At 49.0% G+C, this 12534-nt stretch overlaps 1 long non-coding RNA gene across 2 annotated transcripts; it reads right to left on the reverse strand.

Annotated features, from left to right (window-relative positions):
• Positions 1-3686: 3686 nt before the first annotated feature.
• On the reverse strand, positions 3687-10775 carry LOC102990527 (uncharacterized). 2 transcript variants are annotated; one of them, XR_449198.2, is made up of 3 exons: positions 10513-10775; positions 7946-8018; positions 3687-4168 (listed from the first exon to the last, which is right to left on the reverse strand). It is a non-coding gene; the product is annotated as an uncharacterized lncRNA (long non-coding RNA). The 2 variants fall into 2 exon arrangements; XR_002891355.2 differs by lacking the exon at positions 3687-4168 and adding an exon at positions 7056-7163.
• Between the last annotated feature and the right edge of the window lie 1759 nt (positions 10776-12534).

Consider the following 12534-nt stretch of genomic DNA (forward strand, 5'->3'; position numbering starts at 1 on the left):
ATGACCCACAAGTGGTTCGTGACCTGCAGGGGGAGGACCCGGGTAAGTATGAGCCCCGGACCAGGAGCTGCCGAGGCTTTGGGCCGAGTTCCAAGTGCACTACCTGTGTGCTCGCTCCCGGGGATGCTGGGGAGACTGCGTGGTTTTGAATGCTGAGGTTTCACGTTGGAAAGATAATGAGAACCCTCGTCAGTTTGGAATGAGACGCAGAAAATGCACTGGTGGGACCTCCCCATGGGGACCAAGAGAGGGAAGTGGATCTGGCACCTTCTGCAACAGCCCGGGTCCCCGTGAAGCACGTTTCTTTGGATTCTAATTTTCCAGCTCTTTTCTGAGAAAAGCCGTTTCCCTCTGAGTCTCACAAGCACGGAGGTGGGCAGGGTGGGAAGGAGCGGCGTCTGGTGCCACCAAGTCGTTGTTCCGAATGAAAGGTTTGCTGTCGGATAAGCGGCAACGGGGAAAAAGAGGCCCAAAAGAGCAAAACCTCGATTTTTCTAGATGCTACCAAAAGAAAACCAGACAAGCGTTTGGTCTGGGCCTTGTGGGAGCCCAGACAACCAGGTGAGACATTTAAAATCCATGTGTGTAAATATTTTGAATTTGAGATGCTGAACGACGAGCTTGTCTGGCGTTTCCCCCCCAAAACCTTGCGGAGAACAGAAGTCTTGTCTCAGACACGTTGGAGATTTTCTCTGACAGCATCTTTTTGGGGACTTTCACGGTGGAAAGTAAACTGTGCTCCATAACTTCAAAAATGCTGATCTTAAAAAATTGTCTTTTTTTTTTTTGGTATGACTCCCAGGTACAACTTCACATATTCCCCGTTCTTAAAGAAGTTTCTGAATTCACGGTGCGGCCAGTTGAAATTTGTGGTCTTCATTCGCGGGTGTTTTTGTTCAAAAGGAAGCTGACCCGCGGAGAAGGCCTGGGTCAGGGCTCCGCTTGGGGTGAGGCGGTAGCTGCAGCGAAGCGGGAGCCCCGCTCACCGGCTAAGCCCCCTCTCCACGTTTATCTGACTCCCCCTGGTGCCACCGTGAGGGAGGGGACCGCTCCTTCTGGGTGAGAATCAGGAGGGGGGGTGAGCTTGGCACTGCTCTCCAGGGAGTGAAGAAAGTCAAGACAGTCCTGTTCATTTTCAAAGTCTTAATGCCGCCTTTCCAAGCCATAGAAATGGTCAGAAACAAAACTCTGGCGTTATTAATACGTTAGGAAAAGAATGGAAAACCATCAGTTGTTTGCAAACCTAGTTCTGGTTTACTCCCCCCGAGTTCATTGATAAATGCACTGGTTCCGCGTGGCTTCCCGACGTACACTTAGAGGGTGTTACCAACCAGCAGATTAGCGCTGGGCCCACCATCAAAGAACACTCTGTCCAGGTGGCTGCAGTTGGATGGAATCAGGTTCCTTTGGTTAGGAAGCACCCTCTGCAAACTCTGTCCTTACTCTCTCCAGGCACTTCTGCAGCTGACTGGGGGCATCCATGCAGGCCCCTGGTGGTCACCTCTGACCTTGAGGGCAGCCCCCTCCCACCCTGAAGGCGCAACACCCCCCCCACGACCCCACGAGAACCTCCCTCGCTCAGGCCAATCACTTCCTCTGCTGGAAGGAGAAAGAAGAGAACTGCTCTTTCTATGGGGCGGCGGGAGAGGGGCAGAAACACTGCACCATTTACAGCCTGTGCGTCACGTGATCCCATCTCAACGTTTCCTTGGCATTCAGAGGACAGAATCTTAGCCCCTCCAGCCAGCGTGGCTTTTGCAAGATGTATCAGAAATGCAGCCAAGATTTCATCCCTCAGCCAAATTCCTAAGCTATAGTTGTCAGGGACAGGAGATGGTTTTGAAATTGGTGCAGAAGAGAGAGGAGTTTCACAATTTTATTTCTACGTTATATCTAAATATCTGTTTACTTTCATTAATACATGCACGCTCTCAATAGAGATTTTCTGCAGTTGGAATATACTTTAGTCTCTGAAAATCCAGAGCAGTTCTACTCTAGCAAAGCTAGACATGTCCTAGGAGGACGGAAGCATGACCATGAACATGAGCCCTCCTTAGACTGTTGCTCTAAGGGTCGATGGAGCCCGCAGGCACAGGCCAGGAGGGAGGACAGGCTGGCCTCCAAGACCAGGGCTTCACGACGCTATGTGGGGCTTGTCATGACCTGTCACAAAACGGAGAGTCTGTCTGCAGCTTCACTCCCAAGCAGGAAGCAATGCTTGCTACAAACAAGACCTAGAATGTCCCCGTGGCTAAGGAAAAGGAGAAGACAGAAGCTGGCCCCAGATGCCACAGAGGGCACAGCTGGAAAAAGACAAACAGCACACGACCTGGAGAACTTCAGTTTGAGGGGCAAGGAGCTGAAGCCATATCCCCAGGGGCTCTGCTCTCATGGCCTGGGGCGGGACCCAGGCTCTGGCACGTGTGAAAATCTCCCCAGGTAACTCCTGTGCGCAGCCAGGCTGAGAACCGCCAGTTCAGAGAAAAGTAGTAAATCAAATAGAGTTCCTACCAGGGTGAGACCCAGTCACTCTTAACAAACCATTTTGCTGCTTTCAAAGGGCCCTGAGCTCCTCATTCTTAATATGAGAAAATAAAATCCAAACTGTTCCAAATTATCATTCCTCATCAGCTTGGCAAATATGCAAAGATTTGGAAAAAAAATAGGATGCTCATATAGTGAGGGTGAAAATGTAAGGGTGACACAACTCCATGCAGGGCAGTTTGGAAATATCTAGTAAAATTTCAAGTGCACCTACTCTTTGACCTGGCAATTCTTCTGGGAATGTATCCTTCAGAAAGAATCGCACGCATACAAAATGGCATATTTATACAGTTATTCATTGCAGCATTGTTTGCAATGACAGAAAACTGGAAACACCCCAAGTGTCCATCTGCTGGAGGTGAGGTGAATAAATTGTGATGCTCTGCACAATGGAATACTATGCAGCAATGAAAAAACAAGGGGGACACGGTCTGAAGAGAGGTGTGGAAAGAAGTCAGAGACTGAAGTGGAAAAGGGAAGGTGTAGGGGAGGGGTGGGCAAACGGGTGAAGGGGGTCAGAGGTACAAACTTCCAGTTCTAAGCCCTGGGGATATAACATCCAGCATGGTGACTGTAGTTAATAATACTGGATTGCAAATTTGAAAGTTGCTAAGAGAGTATAGATCTTAAAAGTTCTCATTATTAGAAAAAAATCTGTGACTATGTGAGGTGATGGATGTTAACTAAACATTGTGGTGATCATTTCACAATACACACAAATATCAAATTATGCTGCACGCCTAAACTAACATAATGTTATATGTCGATTGTATCTCAGTACAAAAATAAAAATAAATTTTGAAAAAGGAAAGGTGCAGATGATATAAGAAGAATTGGGGGAGGGTAAGAATATATTTGCTCATATTTACATAAAGAAACACTGGAATAGTATACAAGAAGCAAATAAAAGTGGTTACTTTTAGGCAGGAAGTAATGAGGTAACAGGGAACAGGGTGGGAAGGAAGGGGAGTAAAAGTCAGACTTTCAATCTATGACTTTCTATACTTTATTATACTTTTTATACTTTTGAATCAGGTAACTCTATTGCTCCTTCCAGAAGAATTAAATTGAAAAAAAAAAGAAAAAGAAAGATCCTGAATTACACACACATACACACACACACACACACACACACACACATACACAGGGTGAACAATTATGGATATTGGAACTGGATGAGTCTTACTTGATGATTTAGGGTCAAGATTCTGGTGCCCAGAAAATACAATTAATGCCCCTTCAGAACTTTGACAAACACTGATTTTCCTTTTCGGATTGGTGTGCTCTAAGTCCAGAATTTTTTAAAAGGAATAGAATTGTTAAGAGTCATAAGAAGCTTAAGTGTTGAAGAAATTTAGAAATAAATTATCCTATCCTTCTCTTTCAGGGAAGGACCCTCAGTTTCAGAAGACTCAGTCCACAGTCAAGGTCACACAGTCAGAGGCAGAGGCAGAGGCAGCTCTGGGCCCTCGGCCACCACTCTGTGCCCCTGTGTCACACACAGCCCCAACCAGGTCCCGCGGCAAGATGGCAGGTGGCCTCTGAGACTGCCCAGGAGGTGCTGTCGGCTCTGGACCACGGTCCCTTGAGGAAAGATGAGGTAAGGAACCGACACGGCTTCAGCCTGGAGGGGAAAAAGGCGAAATTTAATAAAAGTGAATCTTGAGTCATATCAAGGCATATAGGCAGTTGGAAAGGGAGCAGCTGGTCTCTGTCTTTAGTGAAGAGCAAACTAGAATTAACACCACCACATGAGGCAGGAGAGTCAAGGAGGAAAGTCCTAATCTGGTTAGAGAGGAAGATGCCATCAAAGGGGGCAGTGGCAGTGCCTCGTGGGGGCCTTTAGAGAGGTTTCTTTCTCCGCAGCAGTTCTTCCCAGCAGGTGTCATTATACACATCTGCACAGTTTGAGGAGAAGCTCAGCTAGGGCACCGCTGCACCCGTGTCCCCCGCAGAGGCCGGGTCCAGGGGCCAGGGGGCGCGCTGAGCCTGCAGAGGCTCCCCCTAGTATCCGACGAGGCCGTGGTCGGAGGTCAGGTACGGCGGGCTGGTCCAGGTCCCCTGGTCCCACTCCCAGCCCTGCCTGTGAAGTCGTTACCTGTGAACCTGACAGGTGACCAGAGCCCTCTGCACGGCGTGGATGCCACACAAACCCACCACCCTGGCGCCGCACCTGCCTCCCTGTAACCTTTCCGGAAACATATTTTGTACCCCGATTCCTTGTTTGGCCCACAGCTGGACCGTCCCATCGTGTCCCGAGGCCTGGAGGTCAAGTAGGCTGAGTTCTGACCAGTGGGAAGGGGTGGATGGACGTGTGGCCCTGGGCCTGGCCCTTTAAGACTTCCTACCCCTCTTCCTCCAAGCTCTTCCCCATCAGACTTGATGCAGAAGAGCCCAGAGGACTCAACAGCCAGGCAGTAAGGGTGACAGCACCCTACGAGGAAAAGAGAAGAAAAGAGCCGCGCTTTGAAGCACTGCTTGGAGAAGAGCTAGTCACCGGCCAGGAACACCTGTTTAGGACTTTTGCATGAGAGACAAGCAGACTTCATTCCACTGGGCCGCTGGCATCACAACGATGTGAGGTCACAGCAGCTGGAGTCACAGAGGACCATTAAGGACAGGGACTTGGGGCTGGCCAGCTTCTTCAGTCTGGCACGAATTCATGACTCTTTCCAGGCTCCAGAGTGGACAGTGAAACCACTGGCCGTTTTCCACATGGCATCAGCCTTGCTAAAGTAACATGTGGTACCCCCAAGCAGCACAGAAAAAATTCCCCTGTTGGAAGTAAACATTTGCTGAGTGAATGACTGAACTTCATGCCAACTCTTGTAGACGTGAAAGGCTGTGATTCATTATTTTATGAATAATCTACATTGTTTGCTACCTATTTTACTTGTATTAGACACTAAATTGAATCAGATAGTGTTTCTTTCCCTGTGCACCATTGGCACAGGATATTATTTAATTAACGTGAAACAGTATATGTCAGCGTTGACAAAGAAGTTGGTGTATTGCGCCCATTCACTAGCCACCAAATTCCCCATCATTTGAGCATCCTCATCTCTCAGGCAAGGACAGAAGATGGGAGAATGACCCCCCCTTTGGTTCCTTCTCCACATGCCTTCTTCACAATCATGGGTCAGCCCCATGGGAAACCCACCCATCATGGGCCTTTTTCAGCTTCAAGCCAGCTTCTGTCTTAATGTTGAACATGTGAGTCATGTGCTGAGCCCTCGTGCTGGGTTTGGGAATCTTTGTCCGGATCCCTTGAAGTCCAGCTCTTTCATGAATGGGTCATGTTCTATTTCCTGTCAGTAAGAGGGTCACTTCTAACTTCCTGTGGAGCACATTTTTCTAAGACTAATTCAAAGATACCCTGCACAACCCTCTCCTGATGAATAAATAAGTAATTGGATGGATGGCTAGGTGGGTGGGTGGTTGGGCGGATAGATGGATAGGTAGGTGGATAGATGGCTAGGTGGGTGAATGGATAGAAGGATGCTGGTCTTCAGTTGCCTCTACACCTATACATCAGAACCCTAGAAACCTCGGAATCTTTGTGGGTCTCTAGATATCATGCCTCAGGAGTTTAGAATGGAGACCAGTTGGCCCTCCAAATGGTCAACTGTGCTCCCTGATCAAAGTTCCAAGGAACCCTATTGCGAACTTTATGTTACCCGGGCACAAGCTAAACCATACAGACTACCTTCTCATAAAGATGGAACTATCAGGGCAAAAAATCAAATAACAGGTGATCTCATGCAACATTTGCCTTTTCCATTTAGAAATTTTGAAAAGTCTAACTTGAAATTTAGTTCAGTTAGGTTTTATCTGCATCTTGAGTCTGAGATAATATTTTCATGGAAGGTACCATTTTTTCTTGATTTTTCTCTCCCTTCTGACATGACCTTGGACACTTTGCCCGGCTTTTCCAGCTTACAAACATCGCCTGCTTGGCACCATTTAGGACTGGTCTGCAGTTGGTTGAGAAAAATGCCTGCATGGGCTTTGTCAAAGGCAGCAGCATTTGAAGTCAGAATGACAGCATATGCTCATTCAAGCAGGAAACCCAGCCAATTGGCAATGACCCCCTGACAACAAAATATTAATATGAAGAAACAATCTTTTTATCGTCTGAGGTACTTGTAGCAGATTCTCCGAGAAACTTTTTTCCCTGCCTTATTCATTCATACTGTGTGGAATACACTGGATTCCATCTGCTTATAGCCCTGTAGGGGGAAATCGTGGTGGCTTTCATCCAGTGAGTCTTGGCAGGCACCCGCTGTACGTTTGTTGTTATTTGATGAAGGATTTGGCATATGTGCCGAGGTAAGCCTTTTTGAGGTGTTATCCAGAACGGGCTTCCCAGTAAAAGGCCCTCCCCTCAAAGACTATTCCCAAAGAGGCTGCCGCAGAGCTTTTCTGTGGGTAGAAATTGCACATGTAACCTGCTAACTTTATTTCATGGACGTGGTTGAGTTCCACTAACCCCTCCAGGATTTCTTGAAGTGGGGTTGGACCTCCTGGATGTGAGGGCGGGAAAATCCACAGAGGTTCTGCAGAAGCCAGAGAGCTGTTTTGTGGCAGCTGGTGCCGGTAGCAATAGACAGTAGAAGAACCTATGGGAAGAAGCAGAAATTCTGTATCTGCTGGGCCCCCTCCTTCTTCCCCAGCCTGCCTGCCTTTCAGATTGGCCATCGTGATGGGAGGAAGACCAGAGGAAAAGTGACCTGACCAGCTGCTGGCCATGACGAGGCTGCAAGGAAAGCTGAGGGGCCTTTGGGGAAGCAGAGGGCTGTTGAGTGACACACAAGGTCAAGGGGGTTCTGCCTAAAAGACCGCAGTAAGCTTTCAGGACTCTGCCGGTTCCAGAGGACGTCAAGCCATTCAAGAGGACTGATCATCCCCACAGGAGCCCCGAGGACACCAGCTTCCCTGAGCAAGACCCTTGGAGAGCTGGGGCCAGAAGATGGACCTCAAGTCTGGGCCTGAAACTCCACGGGACCAGCTCCACTTCCTGCCCAGATCCACCTCCACTGCATGATGCCCAAAGTGTTTCCTCCGTTTCATCAAGACGAGAGCTCCCAGGAGGTAGGCATCATTGGAAACTATCTTTAGGGTCAGGGATGAACTTCCCTTCTGCAAATGAAGGCTTAGTGGGATAGCAAAGCGCGCACAAGCATCTCAGCCCACGGGGATCTGAGTGGAGGAACCACACTTCCCAGAATATAAGAACTCCCTGGGTGGAGTTTTCCAAAGCCTAATATCACTTTTCATTCCCCAGGTTAGTGAGGTCAGAAACACCCTCCTCTACCATGGGAAGGAGATCGCCCCCAACCCCTGGCCATGACTCACCCTTCCCCACCACCCCTGGCTGTCCTATGGTTACTCTAAAACAGACCATGGTCCTGGCTGCAGGCAGGGCTCCTGGCTGGAAGGTTCACCGCTGGCCTTGCCTTTCGACTCCACGGGAGCTGGAGAGAGAAAACGAACACTGCATTTAAAATGCTCTGGTGGGGTTTTTTTTTAATGTTTTAATTTACTTTTTCTCTCTTAGTGCCATCTCCCTTACACCCTGGTAAAGGAGACAGGAAAGAGGCAAAAATCATCTTCTGAAATTGTGTTTATGAATTTCTGTCCTTGAACAAGGATGTTTTCAAACTCTGCACAGAGGGTTCAAGCTTCCAAAATCTCTGCACTTACACCAGCTCTATTTTTAGAGCCACGTTGGAAGTAGCTGGCAGGGAGAAAGAATGGTTGAAATCAGGGAGATCCCAGAAAATCCAGGATGTATGGTCCAACAAATCTCTGCTTCTTGTAGCAGTGAGTGCTGGTATCGGTCGGCGAGGGTGTGGGGAACACGAACTTTCTTTGCACCTGTCTTAGGGCTCTGAGGACCACTTCCCTCCGACCATCTGTGGGTCTCTCTCGAGATTCCTGCTTCTGCCTTTCCCTGGATTCTCTGTCCCGTGGAATTTTGTTCAAGTTAAATGGCTTAACTTTGTCCTTTTTTTAATGGAGGTATAATTGACATGTGTTATATTAGTTTCTGGTGCACGACATAACGATTCAGTATTTGTGTATTTTGCAAAATGATCACCATACTAGTCTAGTTAACACCCATCACCTCACATATTTATGGAAATTCTTTTCCTTGTGATAAGAACTTTAAAAATCTACGCTCTTGGCAGCTTTCAAATATGCAAAAACGGTATCACTAACTATAATCACCATGATGTACATTACATCCCCAGGACTTACTTATTTTATAACTGCAAGTTTGTACTTTTTGACCTCCTTCCTTTTACCCAGCCCCGACTCCAGCCTCTGGCCACCACCAATCAACATGAATGAGCTTTTTTTTTTTTCTTTTTTAGATTCCACATATAAGTGAGATCATACGGTATTTGTCTTTCTCCGATTTATTTCACTTAGCATAAGGCCCAAGGTCCATCCATGTTGTTGCAAATGGCAGGGTTTTGTTCTTTTATATGGCTGAATAATATTCCACTGTATATGTATACTACAATTTCTTTATCCACTTCATCCATCAATGGACACTTCAATTGTCTCCATGTCTTGGCTATTGTAAATAATGCTGCTGTGAACATGGGGGTGCAGATTCCTTTTTGAGTTAGTGTTTTCATTTTCTTCTGATAAATACCCAGAAGTAGAATTGCTGGATCACATGGTAGTTCTATTTTTAATGACTGCAACAATTTAAACAGTGCACAAGTGTTCTCCCTTTTCTCCACACCCTTACCAACACTTGCTATCTCTTGTCTTTTTTATAATAGCCATTCTGACAGGTGTGAGGCGTTTTCTCGTTGTTGTTTTGGCTTGCATTTCCCTGATGATTAGTGACGTTGCGCATGTTTTCATGTACCTGTTGGTCATCTGTATGTTTTCTCTGGAAAAATATCTATTCAGATCTTCTGCCCATTTTTTAATTGGATTGTTTAGTTTTTTTGCTGTTGAGATGTATGAGTTCTTCATATTTTTGTATATTAACACCTTATGAGAAATACGATTTACAAATATTTTCTTCCATTCAGTAGGCTGCATTTTCATTTTGTTGATGGTTTCCTTTCCTGTGCAGAAGCTTTTTAGTTTGTTATGGTTCCACTTGTTGAATTTTGAATTTTTGGAAGTGTGCCTTCCACCACTGAGCAGCCAGTGACTTGGTGCATTTTACCTAAATTCTCCAAACCTTTGCTTTCCTGGCACATCTGAAGTTAGCTAATAAAGGTGGGCGTAGATCCCATTTAATGGACAGGCAGAATATGTGCCTGGACACAGGTGACGCAGGTGACACCAGGGGCCCCAGGGTCATCAAGCCACAGGTGGAGTCTCCACGCCACCTTCCCAAAGGACACATTTCTCATTTGGCATCTCTGAGCCCCTAAACTTCACTGCAGAGAGCTTGCACTTTTTTCCTTGGTTGATTTTTCTCTTTCAAAACAAAAGGTCCTTCAAAGGACTGCACTCCCCACCAGGAGAAAGATTCCCAAGGGCTCTCAGCTCTGAAAAACAGAAAATGCTCAAAAAACCCCACTGTTAAGCTGCTGACAGCTTCTGCTCGGGGTGGGAGGGGGCGTGGAGGGCGGGCAAGGGCCGGGGGCGCCTTCAAAGGACATCCCATCTGGAAAGGGCAGTGCAGGGGGTGCTTGGACACCCCTGGGCACAGGAAATGTGAATTCTTCTAAAACAAACAAAAACAAGCCAAACAACGAAAGGAAACTGCATTAGGATCCAAAGTGATCTGAATGGAACCACATGTGTCTTCCGGGGGGAAACAGAGCCTGGGCCTGTGTTTGTACACAGGACGAGCCCTCTCCGCCATGGACTCACGCAGCCAGCTCTGGGCAGACACCCCCCGCCCCGCCGCCCCTCCCGTCCACGCCCCAGGGCCACGGCCCTCTGTCCTCTGCGGGGCTCCCTCCCTCCCCCGGGCCCCTCAAAACTGACCTGCTGGGGGAGTCTCCCCACCACCCTGCAGATGAGCTGCTGGGTCACTCAGAAAGCTCTAAGCCAGGGGAAGATGTGGGCTGGAGAGGGAGGGGCAGGTGGCAGGCATCAGCCCTCATTTGTGCGCAGCCAGCCGGCGAGGCGGGCCTCCTCCCAGCCTGCCTGGGAAGGGCCTGCAGGGCGCCCGTCCGAGGACCGCTCTCTGCAGTCAGCCCCCTTCCCCAGGCCCAGCTGCCTCCGAATTTAGCGACAACTTGTATTTGCTGGGGCCGGAGGTGGTGGGGAGGAAAGGGAAAAGCTAAATCTGAGCGTTGGCGCCTGGGCCAGGGGAATGAACGGTAGGGTTACAGACCGTTCGCTGGCAGGGACCTTGGAACCTGCACAGCCCGGACTGGCCACCTCACAGACAGGCACCGCAGTCTGACTCCCAGGGACCCTGACTCAGGCCCTGTCATCCTGACTCTCCCAGGCCTCTCACGGCAGCTCTGATGGGCTGTTACTCTCCGTCCTGTCCATAATGTTCGTAGCATTGAAACGGTGCCCATGGGTCCCTCCTGGTTGGGTGTGAGGTCACCCAGGTCCTCTGCACACAGCATATAATACATAATAAACGTGTCTTAACTGGCAGACGCTACAACCTGTAGAAAACTCACCGAATGTCTCCACCAGGCCAGACCTGCCCTTCTTGGCAAACCTTCTCTCCAAACCCTTAAAAGCATCCTGCAATGCTCCCCAGATGATCCATGCAAGGAGCCAGGAGAACCAAGCCCTGGGGGGCAGGGGCGGGGCGGTGGGGGGGTGGAAGCAGAGGCCAGAAGGCGCCAGCCACAAGCCTCAGGCCTCAGAACTATCTTTGCTCGCTGGCCAAGGGAGAGTTTCTGGAATTTGGTCACAGGGAGGGCAAGTCAGCACAGTTCATGGAAAAAATATTTTAAGGAGAAGAGTGTTTGGCAATTTCCCTTAGCTGTAAACCAGCCAAGAGAAATTAAACAGGGGACCCCAGGGGCACGTACCAGCACGCCAGGGTCAGCTACATCCTCGTGTTCTGAACCTCAGGAAAGCATCCGTCCAGAGTGAAGGATGACCACATGGTGACCATAGGAGGGAGTTTCAGAAGGTAGTTCACATGGAACTTAACCTTTCTTAAGATGACCTTTTAAACATAGACTACTGACAGCTCATAAGGAATCGTGAGATATAAAAAAGCACAGGGCTGCGGTGACCTAAGGGAAGCCCGTCCCAGCTGGGGGACTGTTTCTGAATGAAAGCTCCCCGCCCCCCGCCTGTCCTCAGAACCCACTGGAAAAGGCCTGGACTCGGGAGACAAAAGGCCAGGTCTGGCCGCAAGCCACCCACCTCTCTGTCACCTGAGGGTGATTCTCTTTTTCACCTGTGCGGCACCACGTGCCCCAGCCGGCTCGCTGGGCTACCGTGGGAGACAGGTAAGGACGTTCGAGGGGATGAAGGGTAATAACATGTCAGGCAACACAATTGTGGGCGACTGGGCCCCTGATTGGAAAAAGCGGTGAAAGTCGTGCTCACCTTACATGAAAAAATGCTAAACTCTCTGTGGGTCAGCCTCCGTGAAATGGGCACACACTCCCTGGCCTGCCACACCCAATGCAGGAACCACGTTAGGTGTTTCGAGCAGGAAGGATTTAATACGGGAAACTGGGTGCTTACAGGTTGTCGGGTGGGCTAAGGGCGCTCTGCTGGGCATGTGGGAGAGAATTCCAGGACATTATCCAAATGACACAGGAGGATGAGCTTCTACCCGGGGCCCCACTGGAGCTGTGATGTCCCAGCACAGCCAGCTCTGGGCACACAGGGCACAGAGCAGAAACGGGGCAGGTGCTCTCCCACAAACAGACAGAATCTGGTCTCCACACTCTGTGCTGTTACACAGCTAGAGGGGGCAGGAGGCTGCTTCTGCCCCACTCCTGAACCCCGAATCCCCACCAGCACAGTAATTCATAGAGCGTAGCTCACGCCCACCCCCTCAGCTACAGGGCATCGTAGGAA

The sequence above is a fragment of the Physeter macrocephalus genome, chromosome 19 (genome assembly GCF_002837175.3).
Source record: "Physeter macrocephalus isolate SW-GA chromosome 19, ASM283717v5, whole genome shotgun sequence".
In the NCBI taxonomy this organism is placed as follows: domain Eukaryota; kingdom Metazoa; phylum Chordata; class Mammalia; order Artiodactyla; family Physeteridae; genus Physeter; species Physeter macrocephalus.